This window comes from Pongo pygmaeus, chromosome 13, assembly GCF_028885625.2.
Source record: "Pongo pygmaeus isolate AG05252 chromosome 13, NHGRI_mPonPyg2-v2.0_pri, whole genome shotgun sequence".
In the NCBI taxonomy this organism is placed as follows: Eukaryota; Metazoa; Chordata; class Mammalia; order Primates; family Hominidae; genus Pongo; species Pongo pygmaeus.
The window spans coordinates 38917844-38938901 of NC_072386.2; the positions used below are offsets into that span (position 1 = coordinate 38917844).

Here is a 21058-nt window from a genome sequence, read left to right on the forward strand (position 1 = left end):
ACAATTGCTACAAAGAGAAGAAAATACCTAGGAATACAACTTACAAGGGATGTGACGAACCTCTTCAAAGAGAACTACAAACCACTGCTCAACGAAATAAGAGAAGACACAAACAAATGGAAAAACATTCCATGCTAATGGGTAGGAAGAATCAATATCGTGAAAATGGCCATCATGCCCAAAGTTATTTATAGATTCGATGCTATCGCCATCAAGCTACCATTGACTTTCTTCACAGAATTAGAAAAAACTCCTTCAAATTTCATATGGAACCAAAAAAGAGCCCATATAGCCAAGAAAATTCTAAGCAAAAAGAACAAAGCTGGAGGTATCACATTACCTGACTTCAAACTATATTACAAGGCTACAGTAACCAAAACAGCATGGTAGTGGTACCAAAACAGATATATAGACCGATGGAACTGAACAGAGGCCTCAGAAATACCACCACAAATCTACAACCATCTGATCTTTGACAAACCTGACAAAAACAAGCAATGGTGAAAAGGTTCCCTATTTAATAAATGGTGTTGGGAAAACTGGCTAGCCATATGCAGAAAACTGAAACTGGACCACTTCCTTACACCTTATACAAAAATTAACTCAAGATGGAATAAGACTTAAACATAAGACCTAAAACCATAAAAACTCTAGAAGAAAACCTAGGCAATACCATTCAGGACATAAACATGGGCAAAGACTTCACGACTAAAACACCAAAACCAATGGCAAAAAAAGCCAAAATTGACAAATGGGATCTAATTAAACTAAAGAGCTTCTGCACAGCAAAAGAAACTATCATCAGGGTGAACAGGCAACCTACAGAATGGGAGAAATTTTTTGCAATCTATTCATCTGACAAAGGGCTAATATCCAGAATCTACAAAGAACTTAAACAAATTTACCAGAAAAAAAAGCCCTATCAAAAAGTGGGCAAACGATATGAACAGATGTTTCTCAAAAGAAGACATTTATGCGGCCAACAACCATATGAAAGAAACCTCATCATCATTGGTCATTAGAGAAATGCAAATCAAAACTATAATGAGATACCACCTCACGCCAGTTAGAATGGCGAACATTAAAAAGTCAGGAAACAGCAGATGCTGGAGAGGATGTGGAGAAATAGGAACACTTTTACACTGTTGGTGGGAGTGCAAATTAGTTTAATCATTGTGGAAGACAGTGTGGCGATTCCTCAAGGATCTAGGACCAGAAATACCATTTGACCCAGCAATCCCATTACTTGGTATATACCCAAAGGATTATAAATAATTCTAGTATAAAGACACATGCATACATATGTTTATTCCAGCACTGTTCACAATAGCAGGGACTTGGAACCAACCCAAATGCCCGTCAATGATAGACTGGATTAAGAAAATGTGACACATATATACCATGTAATACTATGCAGCTATAAAAAAGGATGAGTTCATGTCCTTTGCAGGGACATGGATAAAGCTGGAAACCATCATTCTCAGCAAACTAACACAAGAACAGAAAACCAGACACTGCATGTTCTCACTCATAAGTTGGAGTTGAACAATGAGAACACATGGACACAGGGAAAGGAACATCACACACTGGGGCCTATTGGGGGATGTGGGACTAGGGGAGGGATAGTATTAGGAGAAATAACTAATGTAGATGATGGGTTGATGTGTGCAGCAAACCACCATGGCACGTGTATACCAACATAACAAACTTGCACATTCTGCACATGTATCCCAGTATTTAAAGTATATATTTTTTAAAAAAGCAACTTTCCCTCAGCAGTGAGTTCAAACAAGACACTGTTCCTATGATTATTACTTCATTGTGCTTTTATGCACATTCCTCTGTGCTTTTTAATTATATATAATTACCAGGCAACAGGGAATAAAATCTGTTTAATCTACAATGAAACGTGCTAAATAGAAAAAAAAGACAAGTGAGAAAGAGTGAGGTTGATAGATTGCAAATATGGAGATTGCAGTTGCTTCATGGAACATGTAGTTCTTATGCCAGTCATTTACCAGACAAATGGAAAAAGGCACTTTCTAGAGCAATTAAAAGATAAATGCCATGTTGGACCACTTGTAGAAGACTCTAGCATTTCTCTTCACCTTCTCTCCTTCCCAGTCTCCAACAAACCACCTGATGTTGTCTGCAGGCTTAACTTCTTTTTGGTTGTCAGTGAATCCTGACAACATGGTGTATTTCCTGGCAATATATCTAATCAATGCTCCTTTCCCGGCGGCATGCAACACAGCACCATGAATGACTTGAAATACCTCTTTTAGTAACATTTTTGTAGCATACAACTTAAGGTTAACCTGGGTCATTTCTTGCAAAGTCAAGGTCAGGCCCTTATTTTAATCACTATTGAATCAGTTCATTAAAGAACGATTCTAGAACTGGAAGTGGTTCTCACCTGAGAGAAAGCTCCAAGTCTATGGGTGAAAGAGAAAGACATCTATTCTCTAATCACTGCAATAGAAAAGAGTCTCCTCTCACCCAGATTCCTCTCTGGGTGGTAAACTCTAACCCTGACCATTAATGCAAATCCTTTTGGCAACAGACAGGGTGTTGTCTTATGTCACATTGTCCAAAGAGAGAAAGCAAGGAGTTCTCAGACTGTTTCATGATACCAGTGAAGACCATCTGCACCTTTCCTTACAGACTTTGGAATGAGGGGAAAGAAGTAGGGTTCATACGGACAAAACCATGGAAAGAGTTTAATGACCCTGTCACTTCCTTCCCTAATCTCTTTCCAACTTCTAGATCAGAATTCCTCCTACAGATACCCAAGTTCATGGTTAATGCTATATAAATTGACCCCATAAATAAGTATTTCAGGTCTCAAAAAGCTTCATCATAGATTTGGTGACAATTCTTTCCAAACTGAAGGTTAAAAGCCATGCCTTGCTGCCTCCAGAACCACTTTAAATATAATTTCTTTAAATATAATTTTAATTAAAGTGACATATGAATGGTTTAACATATGAGTCTAATCAAACAATATCATGTGCCAAATTTACTGGGTTATAAGTTTAACGGATGACAACATTCAACTTTGTTCAAATGTGCTCATACTTCTTAGTTTGTTGATCTTGGAGCGTGGACATATTTTAAGAAACTTAAAAAATAGAGAAATGTATTTTCTGACCTCTAAAACCCAGTGCTTTTAGATTGTCCTTTGAGGCTTATAGCACAGCCTCTTAGCACCAGCTCCATCCTGAATAGTACTAGTCTCCAAAGTTAATTTTCCTTTCTTCTCCCTATGAAAATTACATTTCCTTCAATGGGCTACATTTAGATAAAGGTAAAGAGGGGGAAAAACTGGTTAAAGTTATCTAGAGTAAGATTTGCATGATTAATAATGCTTTCCACTTAATCACTCTCAATAACTATTGACCACATATGTTCAAAAACATACAGACACTTATCAAGTACTCAGCTATAGTAAAAAGTCAATTATTGTACCTGCCTTCATGATGCTTCCAATTTAACGGGGAAAGATAGATGCTACGACCATAAGTCAAGCTTTTATTATAATGATAGAATTACAGGCAGAGGGGCAGATAATTCAAAAGTGGACAATTACTTTTGGACAGAGCCAACTTCCTTTCCTATTCTATATTTCTTTAAGGCTGATTCTGTGCAAGGCGGTGAAGGAAAAAGAATGTCAAATCTGTTTCTTGCCCTGCAAGTCATCAGTGTTCCTTACAGATTCTGAGAGCTGAGTTGTCTCTGTTTTCTCCTTTCTTTTTATATATATATGTTTTTTATTATACTTTAAGTTCTAGGGTACATGTGCACAACGTTCATAGGAACACTTTTACACTGTTTTCTCCTTTCTACATGGTGTGGCAATGCAACAAATACCTCACAAAGTTTCTGTGAGGAGCTGACCCAGCTTCGCCTGTTTTCTACCTTCTTTTCTTCCTACTTGTTACCATCCAGCCCACATTTGATGTTGGCATATTTGCCATTCTCTCAATGTTTCACTCCTCTGGCTGACATGATCCAATATGGTCACCTCTTATTCCCCTGGTTAACTCCTTCAAATCTCAAGTGTCACTTCCTGGTCTCCTTCTCTGACAACTCCCTATTCTCAGCCTGTGTGAGGCAACTCCCTCTGGGATGCCATAGCACCCTGTGCATACCTTCATCTTTGGACGTAATACATTGTTGTTTTTTCTATCTGTGTCCTCTAAAACAATGAAAACCCAAGGGCCTCATCCAAGCCTGATACAAAATGAATGCTAAATAATATTCATCAAGGAATGAATTAAGGACCTTCCAGTTGCAACAGGATGTAGGACTAGAAACTCTGAGAAAGCTTCTCACTACAAGTGACTAAAAATAATATCTTTAAGTATAAATAAAAATTTAAAAAATTGTTAATACACAGCTGGGCTGGCAAGGAAGTTTCCTCAGAGACAAAAACAATAAAAAGGCGCAAATCCAGAGAGGAAGTTGATGGAAGTCGATTCTAAAAGGATCTGCTGGTTTCTGGTGGTTTTGAACTTTCCATTCTAAGAGTCTATATAAGCAGGGAACAGGGGATAAAGTCTATGAACGGCAAGTTGTGGAAGAAGATGAAGATCTGCTCATAATGCCAGGACTCTAAGGCAAAACCCTCAGAGAAGGAATAAACTAGGAAAAGAAAATCATACTCAGCTCCCAAAAAACACCAAACTAAGGAGACAATAAAAAGACGTAGTTGTCACAGGTTATGGGGAGGTGAGGATGAACAGGTGGAGCACAGAAGATTTTTAAGGTAGTGAAACTATCCTGTATGATACTACAGAAGTGGATATATGTTCATTACATATTTGTGAAAACCCATAGAATGTACAACACAAGAGTAAACCTTAATGTAAACTATGGGCTTTAGCTGATGATGTGTCAATGTAGCTCATTAATTCTAACAAATGTACCACTCTGGGACAAGACATTGATAGTGGGGCAGACTGTACATGTGGTAGGCAGAGACATATGGAAACTTCTCTATTTTCTGCTCAATTTTGCTGTGAACCTACCATTTCTCTAAAAAAAAAAATAAATAAAATGAGATAATAAAAACAAACAAGCAAAATTAAAAAAAACCCACTCAGATCCGCATAAAGAAATAATACAGAAAACTTGCTTATCTCAGGTTGGCTATGGGTAAAGTTTGGGGGTAGAAGTTTCATTCAGAGTTTCTAACAACAGGACTCATGAGAGTTTGGGAAACAATTCACTTAGTGCGGACAGTTGTGAATGTAAAGTGGTCTCGGATTCGCATTGGGTCACCCCATGCCAACATCCTTCTCCTCAAGAGCAAATGTAAATTATTCCAGGAAGTACACATCGTAAACCAGATTACAAGGAACTCCCTCTTAAATTCCAACAATCATGAAAGCATATAAGAATAACATAAAACATGAGGAAACAAGGCAACATGAAAAGGAGACAGCAGAAACAAGAAAATCAGACCTACAGAAAATTCTGATAGTGAAATTATCAGACACAGGATGCAAAATAAAAAAATTTAACATGCTTATGGATATTTTTAAGAAGAATTTTGAAAGAGTAACCAAAGAACAGGTGTCATCATGTAGATTTAAAAAAAAAACAGAACTCATATGCATGCAGATATAAATGTTTTTATAAATTTTTAGGTCAAATAAAAAGCATATTAGATACAGCTGGGAAGAGATATTGTTAAATGACAGAAAGTGTTGAAGAAATTATATAAAATACAATATAGAGAGACAAAGATGTAAAAAATATTAATAACAGACTAAGAAATGTGAATTACATAAAGAAAATAATTTTGTGAGAATTTTCCAGAAATAATTAAAAATACAAATCCTCAGATTCAGAAGTCTAATGAGAACAAAATAAAATAATGATTCATTTCTACAAAGATCATAGCTAACTACTGAACACCAACAATAAATAAAAGAAGTCAGGGAGAAAGGATACAGGAAGAACAAATTAGAATGACAGCTGGCTTCTCAATGGCAACAATGGTAGTTAGAAGTCAATGGATAATTCTCTTTGAAGTGTTGAGACAAGATAACTGTCAATGTAGAGTTAAGTTCACTGCAAAACTAACTTTTAAGAGAGAGCACCAAATACAAACATTTCAGACAAACAAAATACAGAAAATCAAAAGCACTCACTTCTAATGAACCCTCACTAACAGAATGTCTAAAGGATATACTCCAGATAAAATGAAAGTAATCTTTGAAGATCTATGATCTGAGAAAAAATGGGATCAAATAAAGTGGAATGTTTTCAAGTATATCTGAATAAACTTTGACTATATCAAGTGTCTAATCTGTGAGTTAAGAAAAATAGAGCTAAAACACTTGACAAAAATAGCACATAAATCTGAGGGGGTTAATCAGAGTTAAAGTGTTTGAAGAGACATGAATTATTTGATAGGTGGGGATAAATACTATTTAACTTTAGGTATGCATATTAAAAGTTAGGGTAATTACTAAAAATATAGAAATAGATATATAACTTTTAAACCAGCAGAGGGAAGAGGGAAGAGTATAATAAGAAAAAAAAAAGACTGGGACTAGTTCCAACAAGGCAAGAAGAAAAGAGGAAACATTGGAAAAGCAGGCCAAATAGAGATCAGAAAGTAAGATGGCAGAAATAAATCTAATTTTATCAGCAGTCATAGTGACAGCAAATAGATGGAAGAAAGCAAAGATTATAAAATTAAAAATTAAAAATATGTTTACATTAAATATCCATAAATTTAAAGATAGAGATAAGTGTAATTTTATCAGTAATCATAGTGACAGCAAATAGATGGAAGAAAGCAAAGATTATAAGATTAAAAATTAAAAATGTTTACATTAAATATCCTTAAATATAAAGATAAAGAAAGGTGGAAAGTAAGAGTAGAAAAAGATGTAAGAGACAGATCTAATCAAATGAAAGGGGGATATTTATATCAGATAAACTATACATTAAGGCAAAAAGGATTACTACTGATAAAGACAGTCACTAACTTATGAAAAAAGATTAGCTTCTTCAGAAAGCTCAAACAATTTTAAATGTATATCTACCTAATAAGACAGTCCAAAATAACCCAAATGGACTACAAGGTGAAATTGGCAAATTAACCTAACAAAGAAGAAGATTTTAAAAATCATTCTCTAAGTATTTTTTAAAAATTACTAAAGAACTAGGACATTTAATAAACACATTCAAAACATTTGATATACTCATATAGAAATTTACACTCCAGATCAGGAAAACATGTTTTCTACAAGAACACGCAGATAACAGGTCATCAAACAAAATCTCAACAAATTCCAAAGAAATGGAATAAAAAGACCATTTTGGAAAAATCACAATGCAATTGTTAGCGATTAATAAAGAAAAATGTAAAACCCCCATATATTTAGAAGTTAATTAACAGACTTGTAAATAATTTACAACTTGAAGGAATCATATGGAAATTTAAAAATACCTAGAACTGAATGATAACGAAATTTTTTTTTTTATCACACTGTGGGATGCAGCTAAAGCTGCATTTCTGTGAAAACAAGAAAGTCTGAAATGTAAAACACCAAGCTTCAAACCTAAGGAATTACAAAAAGTACACTAAAATAAGTTTGAAGAAAGTAAACTGAAGAAAATAATATAAATATCAATGAAGTGGAAAATATAAAAACCATAGGCTCAACAAAGCCAAAGGCTGCTACTTGAAAAGATTAATAAAATAAATTCTGACAAACCTCATTAAATGATGAAGTTTGAATTTCTTCTTTCTTAACAAAGAAGAAATCTCAAACACCATTAGAGATGCAAATAGGGAGACAGATGCAGATACAGCCAGAGTTGAAGAGAAAGTTAGAGAAGTTCAACCTACTTTAAGCCATCATACTTGAAAACAGTCTTAGACAACTGAGAGAGAAAAAAAAAAAAACCAACTATTCGAGAAGAAAGAGAAATAACAATAAAAGTAAATGCTTATAGTATTATTATGTGACAGGCACTGACCTACATGTTTACATACTATCAATTCATGAAATCCTCACAATGACCCTATGTTCCTCATTTTGCAAATGAGGAGACTGAGGCACTGTGAGATTAAGTGACTTTCTACACAGTTTAGGAGGTCAGACCTGAGACTGAACCTAGACAGTTTGCCTCCAAAACTCATTCTTTGGGCACTAGGCTATACTGCATGTAGACTTAAAAAAAAAAAATTCAGCGGTAATGAAAAATCTTCCCCCAAAGAAAATCTCTTCTCATAATTTTACAAGCAAGATTTACTAAACATGAAAGGAATAGACGATCTCAATATAATAAAAAACTCTTTCAAAGACTAGGAAAAGAAGAAACATGTCCCAATTTCTTTTATTAAAATCAGATAAGAATTATATAAGAAATAAAATTACTCATAAACATAGAGGCAAATTGTCCTAAACAAATTATTAGGAAACCAAAACAAGATGTAAGCAATATAATATATTATGAGCAAGTTGGGTATATTCTAGGAATGCACCCACAGATAGGAAAATAAATTAAAAGGTCTTACAACATCAAGCACTGGCAAGGATATGAAGCAAAGGGAACAAGTATAATTCTGGTGGGAATATGGATTGAAACCATCACTTTAGAAAACTTTGGCATTTTGTTTTGTATTTTTTGTCTACCATCCTTTTTGATTCTTTTCTCTCTTTTCCTAGCTTCTATTAAATTGGTAAGGCTGTCTTTATTCTCCAGATTTTCTCTGCTAGTTTGGAAGCTATAGATGATATTTCTAGTCTTTTACTGAATATTTTAAATTTTAAAATATACATCTAAACTTGCATTTCCTAAAAATGTAAACTTGTGTTTTCATTTTCTTCCCAAATACAAGAGGGATCTTAGCACACACTAAACACTAGAATGTTAGTAATACACAAATATGTTTTTTTTTTTAAAAAACCACCAAAGTTATGGTCAGCAGTTGGCTTAATAATATTAGTTTTCTATTGCTGCCATAAACATTTATCATAAACGTAGGTGCTTAAAACAACACAAATTTATTATCTCACGATTCTGTAGTATAGGAATACTGTACTACACGATACAGGAATACTGTATCTCACGATTCTGTAGTATAGGAACACCCAGATAAAGCATGGCTCAGTGGGTCATTTTCTTAGTTTCCCTGGGCCAAAATCAAGGCGTTGGAAGGGCTTACTTTTTAGAGGCTGCGGAGATGAATCCACATCCAAATGCATTGAGGTTGTTGGCCAAATTCAGTTCTTTGGGGTTTTAAGACAGATGTCCCACTTCATTGTTAGGCATCAGTTGGGGGCGACCATTAGCTCCTAGAAACCTCTCTGTGGTTCTTCCCACGGCCCCCTCCATCTCAGAGCCAATAACAACAGTACATGAATGCCTTCTTGTGCTTAGAATCTCTGGTTTCTTTTGCTACAATCATTTCTGCCTCCAGCTGAGGAAAGCGCTCTGCTTTTAAGAGTCCGTGTGATTAGATGAGGCTCACCTGAATACTCCAGGATATACTTCCTGCAACCTTAAGGTCTTAAGGTCTGCAACCTTAATTACAGAAGTACATACTTTTTGCCATGTAACATATATTCACAAGTTTCAGGGATCAGGACATAGATATCTTTGGAGAACCACTGTGTTACCATAATAACTGTAGATGTCAGGATAAGTTAGGTGATTTTGAAAATACAAATCATCTCCAAAAGCTCTTTGGTTTAACAAAACAAATATTTATTTCTTACTTATAAAATGTCTTTCCCGAGCAGCCGTCATCTGTGGGGTAACTCAGTGACCCAGGCTGGGAAAGGAAGGACCATCTGATAGAACGGTGCTTCTCAGCCTTTAATGTGCATATGAGTCACCAGGAGATCTTGTTAAACTGAAGATTTTGATTCTGCAGGCCAAAGATGAAACTTGATATTCATTTCTCACAGGAACCAGGCTGACGTTGATGCTGCTGGACCCCAGACTACTTTTTGAGATGCAAGATTTTAGGTTTTAGGGCACATAGACTTGTTGGTCACTAGAGCAAGAAAGACAGAACTTGGGGACTGTCACAGTGTCCCTTGATTCCTTCCTCCAGAAAGTAACATAGCTCATTTAAACCCACATTTCAGTGACCAAAGCAATGTATGTAGTCATGTCTAACTTCAAAGGGTTGGGGAAGTTCAGTAGTCCCAGATACTCATTAGGACAAGAACACCAGAAACATTATTGAAGAGAAGCCATGTAACATGCATACATACATACATATACACACTCTCATATCCCTTTGGGGATCACCATTGTTTTCCTTTTTGCCCACCTTTCCTATATTTTTCTTCCTCAAATATAGCCTGTAGTAATTATGTTAGTGAAAGTCCATGGGTAGTTAATGCTCATCTTTGTAGATCAGGACATGTTTGTATTTTGCCTACACTCTTCATTGATAGTTGAGAGTACAAAATTCTACACTGACAGTTACGTTCCATTCATATTTTGAAGACATTAACTCATCTTTTAGACTCCATTATGACTGAGAAGTTTCAGCCTTTAGTCTAAGTTTCATTCTTTTGTGGGTACTCTGTCTTTTCTCTGGCAGCTTTTACTATTTCCCTCTTATCCTAAAGTTGGAATCTCCTTCTGATGTTGGATCATGATATGTCTGGTTATGTATTTTTATTTTTCCTGTTCAGCACTTTCATTGCAACTTTAGTCTGATAACTATTTTTTTCCTTTCTGGAATATTCTAAATGGAATTCTGCCCCTTCTCATTGAACACTCCTATTTGATGTATATTGGAGCCTTTTATTCACTTTCTGTATCTCTTAAGGGCTCTTTTGTATTATATATTTTGGAATTTTGGGCTATATTTTGGGTAAAGTTTTTAACTTCTATCTTCAAATTTTCACTGATTCTGTGTCTTGTTTGGAATTTATCCTATCTATGGATAAATTTTTATTTCAATTACTAGATTTTTGAATTGCAAATTTCTAATAATTTATTTTCTTCATCCATCTATTTAATGCTTTATTTCTGTCTTTACTCCCTAATTTATTCTTTATTTTTAAGCATTGTTATTTCTTAATGTGTTTCTTTTCAACATAAAGTCAATACTCATTATTTGTGTCACTTACGTTCTAGAAAATCATCATAAATGCTGAATTAGCAAATAATGAACCATTGCACTTAGGGAGAAATATAGTTCCTTCAAGTTTCTGGTCACAACATTTTAATCAACTGATCTGTAGATAATCTTATTTAATGTATGTTTCTTTTTAAACACTCCTTGTAGAGATTGTTGATTCATCAACATGAAACTCACATCCAACAGCACTGTAATTCAGGCCTGAAGGAAGCTTATCTAACACACACATTTTCTCCATAAGGCACATCACAGCTTTCTTGAGCTTACAAACACTAGACAGTGCTTCAGCATATGCTTCGGGGCCATTTTAAACAATCAAATCACCAAAAAAGCACAAAAATAAACGTGAAAAACTTGACACTAAATAGACTGCCAAAAGGACACCTGTTTACAGTATGAGAGCTCAAACAGGAAGGCAGAGTGTCCCTTGTTCAATCACAGCTGGGAACATGCTTATTCGGCGACTCAAAGATTTCACTCTTCTTCATATGCCCATGAATGACCACAAATGCACCATAAGTATTGATTTGGGGGATTACAAGCAAATTTTACCAAGTAGACAATTCACAATTGCAAGGATCCATCAATAAAGAAGATTGACTTTATTAATTTTAAAGTCTTTGTCAAACTGTTTCACAGAATTTTATCTGGTATGAACGTTAATTTTGTTGTCTTTCTTGGTATTATATATATATTTTTTTCCTGTGTTTTGGAATTTTTATTTGCAGGCTCATTTTTAGTAAAAAGCTGTTTGTTTTCCTTTTGTTCTCCTTGTCTTTGCCTGTTCCAATGGTTTTATGATTATCTCCATATGGTTCACATGGCCCCCAGTCCAGAATCAGATACCGTACTAAAATTTTGGGTTTTAATCCATAATGAAGAAATTGCAAGTCTAGACCCAGAGGGAAAGTATGGATTGGTAGAGTTTCAGTTCATGATATGGTATCTGTGTCTATCAACCAGCCTCTTTTAGACCCACAATTTCAGATAAGGCTCTCATCCTAGGCAACTGGCAACTGTCTCTCTCTTTTTTTTTTTTTTTAATGTACAGCCTCTCTTCACAATGGAGAGCCTCCTCGAAACTCCTGACATCAAGTTTTCCACCTGGCTTAGGTCCTGCTTCTCCTGTGAAGGAAATTCAACCCTGGTATCCTACCAGAGTCAAGTTACTGCCAATCTTTGCTTTATTCCAGGCTTGGAGCCAAAATGCCTATGAAATCAGCACTATTCACCATCTTGCATTTATTTTCCATTTTTGGTCCATGGGCTTTTTCTCTTGCTTTTGAACCTGGCTATGCCACTGGTTTTATCATTTTATATTTAATCTGTGATTGTTGCTTGCTTGGAAAGGGGAGGATGAATAGATATTAAGATATTAATAGATTGCATAGACGTCCTCTGAGCTCTTCTGTTATACTTTTGTAACTTATTCTGCATCAAATCCTATCTATATTTTTGTCTTTATTCTCTTCCTCCCTCCAATTTTAAAACATTTGAGAGTATAAAGTCTTACACACATTTTCTTATTTTCATTTGCTCCTAGAGCAATGCTTTGCATGTAGTCAAAAATGATCTGCTATACTAAATTAAATAGTAATAAGAAAGTACACATCATTTTGCTATAAGAAACATCTTCTTGGCAATTAGAATTGTACAAAATAGACATTTATGGGAGAATTTCTTAACTAGAAATAGCCATGCAAAATTTAGAAGACCTTATGAGATATCATAAAGCAGGTGTTTTCAAACTTTATTTTTGTTGTTGCATAATTATTTTTCTTCCAAAGAAATCTACATAGGATGCTAATAAATATAGCAGTTAAAAGCAGAGTTGTTTTGAATGAAACAGGGGTGGTGTGCCTAGAAATCTGGCTGCTTGTCTTCATTGCCCAGTCACGAAGTCAAATATAAAAAGTAGCTTAAAAATAGTTTTTTCAAAATACTGTTCTATAAGAATTGAGAGTTTTGTCTAAATTACTTCCAATATCTATAACGATTCAAAGTAAATAAATCCTAGTCATATTTTAATGGGAGAAAAAATTAAAAGTTATAAATTACACATTGTAAAACAGTGATATCTTTCTTTTAAAAATTTCTATTTGGGGAAGGAAGAAGTTTTTTGGTAATGAATATGCTGCTTAGGAAAGGGGTGTTCGTATGTTGTTGGATACGGATGTTAAAGAGCTATAAAGTATATTTACTCAGTGAAGATTCAAAGGAAAAGGAACCTAATAATGCTTTTTAATGAGAGGATCACTTGAGTCCAGGAGTTTGAGGTTATAGTGAGCTGTGATTGTACCCGTGCAACCCAGCCTGGGGGACAGGCAAGATCCTGTCTCTAAAAAAATAATAATAATGAAAATAATAATGCCTCTTTAGCCTTCCCACTGTGATGACCATATTTCACTCAAAACTCTTAACTGAGTTGAAACCCAAACTAAACACTCTCCAACAGCCATATGTAGTTACTGCTCATAGCAAGATTATAAAGAAAAATACAGCCAAACCTCAAAGATAACCTCTTTTAAGTTTCACAATTTCCTCTTAAAAGGAAGGGAATGTTTAAAATGCAAAGGAAAACATAAGAAGGACAAGATTTCTAGAATGATAGTACAAAAACTTGTTAACTAATTAAATAATGGCCCTTGCTTATAGTACCCAGCACAAAGTGATGTCTTGGAGGGAAAAACCTACAAGTTCATGCTGCTTGAGTTTCAGCACATCTTGGTGTTAATGAGAAGATTTGATGCTGCTTATCGTTTCTAGGCTTATAGAAACCAGGCTGAGCACATGCAAGTATTTGCACGTTAGCAACCTAGGCATGGCAGCTTATTTGGTTTCATTCCGTAGGGCCTTGCCAAGGGATGAACTGCAGTAGTAATTTCTTTCTAAATCATTCTCAAATCCCTGCTTCAAGCTTCTATCTGGTTCACTAGAGGCCAGCATTCTTTTTATGAAATTCAGAAACTGGGACTTGAGAAAGTAAATTCTGAGGAGTATTGACTTAATAAATTTATATCCTCTTGACAGGCAGAGACACTCAAAGGAGAGGGAATTAGAGATGTTTTCAGCAAGGATTCTTGGATTTGCTTTTTCTGCTGTATTTAATTTGCACATTAAAAATTCTCAGCAGTTCATATACTTCTAGCCTTGAAGAATTATAACTGCTATAATAGACTTGTTTGAATATCTCTTTTCTTAAAAAAAAAGCATATGTTGTAAAAATGCTTGAGCCCTAAACTTTTTGTATCTCAGTTTTGCTGTTTACTAAATGAGAATTAGTCCAGATCATCCATATAGCTCCTGGTGTTATGGTGAAATGAGCATGTGCTTCGGCATTTACAAACCTGACAGGACCACTCCTTAGCTGTGTAGCCTAAATAAGGCATTTCATGTCTTTAAATGTTCCAATTTCCTTATCTGTAGAATTAAGGTAATGCCCAATTTTCAAGGTAGCTGTGAGAATTGAATGAGTTTGGGGCAAAAGGTCATAAGGTACCATGCCTGGCACAGGGCAGACAACCCAAATATACTAATTCTTCTCTAATTCTAACATTCTATGAGTCTATAACTTTGCCAGGATCTCTTTGAGGTATGTAATCAGTCTTTATCTGTCATTTTCAATAACGGGGATTGTGGCAGACACAGATGAAAGCTGTCTGCCTAAGCTCGTGGAGCTAGCCGGGAGCGGGGACTCATATCAGCTTTTCCCAATCTAATAATTTTCAACCCTGTGGAAATGACGGTCTCATTCTTAATTCTCTTCATCAGTTGAAAGTTGAGCTGTTGAATGATTTTTCTTTTCTTCAAACATGCATTTAGTCATTACTCTGTCATTAATAATAGGAGTTAGCTCCAGCTGAGAGGATCTCAATATAACAACTGATCATGGCAATATTGAAGGAAATTCTGGGTTGGCCAAGTAGGCATTCCTATTCATACTAAGAGTCAAGGAAAGTAGATGCTTGGCATTAGCCATCAATCCACAAGACAATAATACAGGTGATTGCTTGTCAGTCAGCGTCACACAAGTGAGCTGGAAGATGTGACTCTTCAGGCCAGGAATGCCAGCTCATATCACTCAAAGGTCATTTACAACTATTGCTAACCCCCGCTCTGGCAGTCTCCATGGGATGATGCTGGCTGAAAAAAAAACTATCATCAATTTAGGGGACAATATCTCCTATGGCCCTTTAAGTATACCAGAAAGATGTCATCAAGGAGAAATCAGTTTTACTAATCTATTCCTTTTCATATGTTCCCTAACAATTTGGAGTTTTTTTTTTATATCACCTTGAATTATGAACAAGAGTGAAATTGTCCTTAGCCAAGGAATTTAACTTTTCTGGAAGGAAATGTTTAATGCTGATGTGATACTGTGGGCTGTGGTTTCACTGGGCCCTGTTTCTTGTAAGAGTGTCACTCACTTAGCTTTTACCAAGGTAACGTGGAAGAAAGAACTAAAATTTATTATTTCCCATGTATTTCCATTGTTGCACTGATTCCTATAAAGGAATACTGTAACTGAGCTTTACTATTATTTCCACTTTAAGACTGAGGAAACTGAGGCTACGAGAAGTTGAAGAGCTTGCCCCAAACCAGAAAGTTAGTAAGTAACAGAGCCCCCAAGCCTGTGTTCTTTCCACTGACGAGTGTTCATACCAGAACCCTCCCCAGAGAGTCAGAGTTGAAGCAGAGGATAAGAAATTGAGAACACATTAAGGAGAAGGGATAGGAGAGAGAATAAGGAGGAGTAAAATAAAGACATGTCAGAAAAAGCATTAAAAAAGAAATGTGTGCCTCAGTCAGGAGAAGGCCGAGGGGAGAGGAAAAGCAGAAGGCCTAACATACTGGGGCTGGGGGGCACCCAGTGAACTTGGCCAGCTGCCTGGCAGCAAGCACTGCAGGGAGATCTATAGCCACCAGATCCACCAAATGAAGGAATCTGTGAATCATTTAAAAAATGTTTATTTCTTTATGCCACAAATGATAAAACAGTTAGTCATAAAATATGAGGGTTTTTTTCCCAGAGTAATTGCTGCAAATATTTTCAACCATTACTCTGAATGCTCAGTGTTTAACTAGCGAAAAAGAAATGATGTGTTTTGAACCAAAGTCAACCTCCAGTTGTCCACATGGCATGCTATACAATTGCATTTAGAGATTAATTTATTTGCAAGATACTAAAAGCTTATTTAGCCTTGATGTTATTACAGGTTGGGTAGGGGCTCTGCCCTCAGAGAAACAATCAAAGTCACTCATCAATTCTCTTTTCAGAAACATTGTTTCCCATTGTTATCTAATTTTAGCATTAAAAAAAAAGCCTGGGTCAAATCAGAGAAATTAGGATTTTTTTGCAGGTGTGTTGCCTAAAGAACATCCTTTTGTTCTAGCAACAGCAGTTCTTCTCAACTCCAAAAAGGAGAAACACACAAACCACAATGTCCTATAATGAGTTTAGTCACCATCCTACATTCATCCTGGCTTTACAGTAAGTTAGACTTCTTTTGGTGGATACTGATTTGTCCCCTGGGTTATAATTCTGAGAATATACAGCAATTCCAGTAAAGTATTTGGCCAAAGAACAGCTAAGCCATGATAGTTGCCAGAGACCTGACTGTCCAGCCTAATAACTGGGCACTGTATAGAAAGTCTGTTTTTCTAGAGTTCGTCCAAAGGAAGGGCCATTATAAGCCTGCAGTTCTGCCAGAAATGAGGTCTAACATCCTCCTTCCAGAATACCTGGAACTTGTCATTTGGCAAAACTATCAGGAGAAATTACCCATGATGCCATAGAATAAGGCTGATCTTTGGAATTTCAAAGTGGTCTAATTTTCACTTTTTAAAAAATAATGTAGTCTTTCAGAAACAGTACTTTGTCAGAAAAGAGGAGGAAGTTGAAGAAAGGTAGTATACTAGTTGACTAGGGTTGCCATAAGAAAATACCACAGACTGGGTGAGCTAAACAACTGAAATTTATTTTTATACAATTCTGGAATCTAGGAGGACAACATCGGGGGTCTGCAAGGTTGGTTTCTACTGAGGGCTCTCTCCTTGGCTTGTGGAAGGCAGCCTTCTTCTGTGTCCTCACATGTCTTCTCTCTGTGTGTCTGCATCCTAATATCTTCTTTAAAGACCACCAGTCATATTGATTTAGGGCCCACCTTAATGACCTTATTTTAACTTAATTACATCTTTAAAGACCACGACTCCAAATATAGTTACATTTTGAGGTATGGGGGTTTAGGATTCCAACACAACGGAGTGAGGACATAACTCAAAACATAACAGGTAATGAGGAAGAGTAGAGCCAACATGACTGAGTCAGGTACCAGGCTGAGTGCATTTTAGACATTTTCTCACATAATCCTCAGCAGAACTCTGGGAGGTGGTATTTTTTTTCTGTTTCAAAAACAAATAAAAACTCAATTATGTATAAAATATTTTCTCCCAACCTCATCTTCTTTTGTTTTGTACTTTCTTTAAAATTATACTACAAATACAGGAATATGTGTTCATTATAAAAAATTAGAACACTATATAAGCATATAGAATAAAAAATGAAAGTCCCCCTAACTTATTCAGTCCCTTCCTGCTCTGTATTAGGTGATCAGTTGGATGTGTGTCCTTCAATGCCTTGGGATGGTGCCACACAACCAGACACATTTCAGTCTGGGGATTTTTAAAAACCGAGATCATACTATAGGTTATTACTCCACAATTTGCTTTTTTAAACTGTTAACAAGATAATTTGGAAGAACTCACAGGTTTGTACAAATAGATCCACCTTAATCTTTTTAATGACTGTATAGCATTCCATGCTATGAACATATCACACCTTATTTAACCAGCCATCCTCCATTTGTTTCCAATTTTAAAATTACCATTAACATTGTATTAACATTTTCTGTTTATACATATATTAGAAGGATATTTTTATATGTAAGAAAACTGAGATTGAGAGAGGTTGATAAATTTGTTTGAAAGCACATAACTGGTAAGTGGCAGCTCAGGACTCAAGAGGGCCCATGTTCTTTCTGCTACATAACACTGCTTTAAGTCCTCATTATCCATGGGATTGAAAACTGAAAATAGATCCTTTAAATTACTCTCCACACTCCTCCCACCCATACATCTTTTTTTTTTTTGAGATGGAGTTTTGCTCTTGTTGCCCAGTCTGGAGTGCAATGACACGATCTCGGCTCACTGCGACCTCCACCTCCTGATTTCAAGCAATTCTCCTGCTTCAGCCTCCCGAGTAGCTGGGATTACAGGTGGCCACCACAACATCCAGATAATTTTTGTATTTTTAGTAGAGATGGTGTTTCACCATGTTGACCAGGCTGGTCTTAACTCCTGACCTCAGGTGATCCGCCCGCCTCGGCCTCCCGAAGTGCCGGGATTACAGGCATGAGCCACTGCGCCTGGCCACTCATACATCGTAATAGCCTTTTAGAGATTGTCTAAATGCAGAATGCATGCAGACTCTGAAAGATAGGAGAGCCTGCTCCCAATTTTGTTATATCAGTGTACAAATCAAGCCTTCATCAAGTGACTTAGAAAAGACATGTCCCATCTGACTTTAACATGAGAGCAATGTCTATCTCAGGGGAGGTTATATAGTATGAGGGAAATTTCTGGTTTTCAGCTGGGTAGGTCAGGAAAGATTGAAGCATGGATGGGTCTGGGGAGAAGTGTATTTCTTTGGTCCACTACAGGAGAGAGTGCGTCTGTGGCAGCGTGAAGCAGCAGCCAGGTCCTTGGAGGCCCTCTTTAGTAGGCGGGGGATTTGGCACATTTATTAGGAAGAAATCAACATTCTTGCAATTAGAATTTCTTTCTCACTTAAGAGTCTTCCTACTTGAGGTTAAGAAATCCCTCTCCTGCCTTGGATATATTTCACCTGAGACTGGCAGACCGGGCCTGGGAGAAGAGAAATGCACAGAAGGGGTAGATAGAGTCACCAAGTTTTCTTTCAGCCTTTTGCTCTTCCAAAGCTCATCACTCTGAGTGAGGGACTAAGAATGTTCCTTATGAAATAACATCTGGGGCTAAGTTCAGGCTCTTCAGCACAGATAAATATCCCACTTCTTTCCTCACAATGTACCTTGTACTGCACCTGATAAAATGACCCACAGGCCCCCAAATAAGCTGGGCTCCTTCATGCCTCACCTTCCAAACATACTAAGGACATTTAAATGTCACCTCAGAGAGAATTTACTGACCACCTCATGTAGAGCAACCCTCCATCCCTGTGTCACTCTCCATCCCATTACTCTGCTTTATTTCTTTCATAATCATTCACTATCGCTTCTCGGCCTTTTGGCTAAGATCAAGTGTAGCATAATCATTCACTATATGAAACTGTCATCTTTTAAAACTTTATCATTTGCCTCTCACACTATAATATAAGCTTCATAAGAACAGGGGCATTATCTTTCTCTGTTAATATTATACCCCAGTGCCTAGAAAAAGTGCCTGAGACCTGGTAAATCCCAGTGGATATTGTTGACTCTACTACCATTTTTCAGAAAACTAACTCTTTCTCTCTCTCATTGCAGCCTGAAAAAATCCCTTTCATCTTTTAAAGCTCAGCTCAACTGTCACCTTATTTAGAATGTCATGCATTTTTTTATTCATCCTATGTATTGAATGACTACAGCGAGTTGGATCAGAGGCTCTTAATTTCTGTTTACAGCACCATTAATGTCTGGGTAAGTTTTTTGTGGTACTCCTAGGCCAACAGGAATACCAAATAATTCCATTTATTTAGCAGTTAGGTCCAAGCAACTTAATATATATTTGTGTCCTGACGACTTAATAGCCATTTGAAAAAACAATGCATATAACTTGAGAGAAAAGCACTATTTTACTTCATTCATGAATAATGTTTATTTACTAATGGGATGTGTGTGCCTGTACTACTTCCCAAAGCCTGGAATCACATTGGACAATCCTCATTCTTGTTTCCTATTCCATGTTGTTTTTCTCACAGTACTTGCTTTTTATTAAAGCAAACCCAGCTTTACGAAGATGAGATGTCATAGAAAGGAATACAGCATGATCAAATAGTTCAAAGAGTGTTCAACATATGTTAAGTCTTGATATGTTTCCCTTGAATATTTAAAATAACCTCAGGCAGTTCTGTGAGTTTTCTGCGTTTCCCAGTTCACAGTGCAAGAGGCATGGTGTCAGACGCTGAATGCCAGACTCTGAGTATACAGCGGTGAAAGAATCAGACATGGTCCTTCCATGACTTAGCACTTTGCTCTTACCTCCATACTGATAGCGTGCATCATACTTTATTTAGTTTTGTGTTTGTGTATTTGTCTTTTCTCCTAGCCTCTGACTTCCCCCAAGGGCAGGCTGCCTATCTCTTTATTGATGGTGACAACTCCTAATATCCCTAGTGCAGAACAGGAGTTGGGTGTTCAATAAACGCTGTTTTAAAACTGATTGATCAAGAGAATGAATAAGTGAATAAGCAAAAAATAAATGGCCCTGGCAAGTAGCATCATGCCTTATTTTCAACTGCTAGAATAATAAGGACTAGATTATGGGAAAGTTTAGTAGCCTACTTCCCATCTTAGAGTGCCTCTTGGCTGGAAAGAGTCCAGTGTGCAGGCTCACTGACCAACTCTTGCAGTTGTTATTATTTACTAGAGCATCTCTCTAGACTTCAGGGGTATTTCTCTGGTCTGAATGTCATTTCAACAGTTTCTTTCAAATTCTGACCAAGGAAGACCTATAGCAGAGTTATTGTTTCTTCCATATGTTCCATTTGATCCTTGACATAAAGCACCAAGTGTTTCCTGACTTTGTGATATACAAAGGCCTTATGAGAAAAATAGACAAATAGACCAAATGGGAATTTACCTTATGCCCACTGTTAATAACCACATGAACAACTCTGTGAATGCCACGAAT

The 21058-nt window shown here is 36.4% G+C and overlaps 1 protein-coding gene and 1 pseudogene across 4 annotated transcripts in view; one reads left to right on the plus strand and one right to left on the minus strand.

Moving 5' to 3' along the window:
• Positions 1-21058, minus strand: part of ADAMTSL1 (ADAMTS like 1) — a 443802-nt gene that overhangs the window by 358336 nt on the left and 64408 nt on the right. The gene's annotated exons all lie outside the window — the stretch shown is intronic.
• LOC129044839 (U2 spliceosomal RNA) lies at positions 19438-19600 on the plus strand (annotated as a pseudogene).